Genomic DNA, 1,738 nt, shown 5'->3' with positions numbered 1-1,738 from the left:
CGAAGGCTCCATTCGAGGTGCCACGAGCGCGTCGCTGCACCATCGCCCCCACCCTCCATGGGTTCTTACCCCGGGGTGCAGACCCCGAGAGGCTGGGGGGGACGAGCGGGTCGGTTCGGGCGAAGGGACGGGGACGGGAAGCAATAGGGGAATGAGGTGGGTGAAGCCGGCTGGCCTGGAAGGGTCAGTGTCTCTCTAACGCTGTTCCATATCTCTGTGATCAAGGCAATACTACTCCCATTCCCTCTCTCCTGTACGCATGCCTCTACCTGTCCAACCCTACTAGAGTTCGAATAAAGACATCCATGAGCTGAGTCAGCTCCCGTACCCCTCCTGCCTCCATGTTTCCTCACCGCCGGCTCCCTCCGTGCCTACAATGCCCTGTCCTGACCCCCCAGTGTCCCTGGCAGCGGAGATGGTGATTTCAGCAGCGGCGTTGCCTGGATGTTGTGGCCAAGCTCCTTGCTTTCTTACATTGCTTGGAGAAGAGCCCACTGGAAAGCCCATGGCAGACTGGTTTCAACATCCACGCGATCTTTGTTTGTTGAAGGAAAGGCACTGCAGAGCTGACAAGTGCATTGGCTCTGCCTGTTCCGACTATCAAAGCTGAAATAATCAGCATTATGGCCACAGCAGTGCCATCCTTAGGTTTCAGAGTGAACACTGCATTGAGGTGAAGGGGCTAGCCCTCCCCGAGCTGTTTAGGCAGCCTGGCTGCAGAGCCGAGCAGATGGCACCAAGCTGATTCATGGGTCTGGGGTTAATATTTCACACCCTTGTGGGGCTGGGGTGCTCCTGGTGTCACCTTCTGACCAGTTCTGAAAGAGGTTTAAATGCTCTGCACCCCCCCCAAGGCGCAGTGTGAGCCCCCGGGGATACCTGGCACAGCTCCGCTGCTCCAAACCACTGCTGCAGTGAGTTGAGGGGGCCTCAGCTGACACCTCCAGGATGGAGATTTTGGGGCTCTACCTGTTGACAATCCACCCCAGGGCCAGAAGGGCTTTTATTTTGAGACTGGTGGTGCAAGGAGATGCCAGGATGGTTAAAACCAGAGGGGAAACCAAAAAGCTGCCACGAAACTGAAAAGAACGCAGTGACAAAGGTGAGCAATCAGTGGCTGGGGGCCAAAGAGCAATTAAAGCCAGAGCCTTCCTCCGAGGGCGGGAGCGAGATGCTTCGCTTCCCGCTGCGGCTGCAGAGAGCCCTTGTGAGAGCCCCGCGGTGCTGCTGAATGTACCGAGGCCCTTCTCCGACATGGCCGTGGTCACGGATTGATCACCGGATCGATGCCGAGTGCTTGGGTTGGATGATGAGGGATGCTCGGTCGAGTGATGCTGGGCACCTGCATCCTCCCCAGGGTCCTGCTCACGCAGCGTTTGGGGACCGCAAGTGCTTGGAGCATCTCGGTGATGCTCAGGACCTGCCAAGCTGTTTGAGGGTGATCTCAAGGGGACTGGGACAGCCTGGCTCTTCGGGAGGTGGGTTTAGGGACAGGGTGGTCACGTGGTGGGTGGTGGGTGGTGGGTACAAAGCTGGCTGGAGATGGCCCCTGCAGTGTCCCCCTTCTCCATCCTGGACAAAGCCTCTTCCCATCACCGTTCCGCACCACATCGCCTGTTTGCAATCTGTTCCCCGCTGACCCCTGCGCAAAAAAATTCATCAGGAGGAACAAACCGGTGGCTCAGGGACCGAGTGTGTCCCCAGGGATCCCCAGGCTCTCCAGGGTGCCCCCCTCTTC

The sequence above is a fragment of the Cariama cristata genome, unplaced genomic scaffold (genome assembly GCF_000690535.1).
Source record: "Cariama cristata isolate BGI_N322 unplaced genomic scaffold, ASM69053v1 scaffold9984, whole genome shotgun sequence".
Classification (NCBI taxonomy): Eukaryota; Metazoa; Chordata; class Aves; order Cariamiformes; family Cariamidae; genus Cariama; species Cariama cristata.
This window is presented reverse-complemented; position numbering follows the sequence as displayed.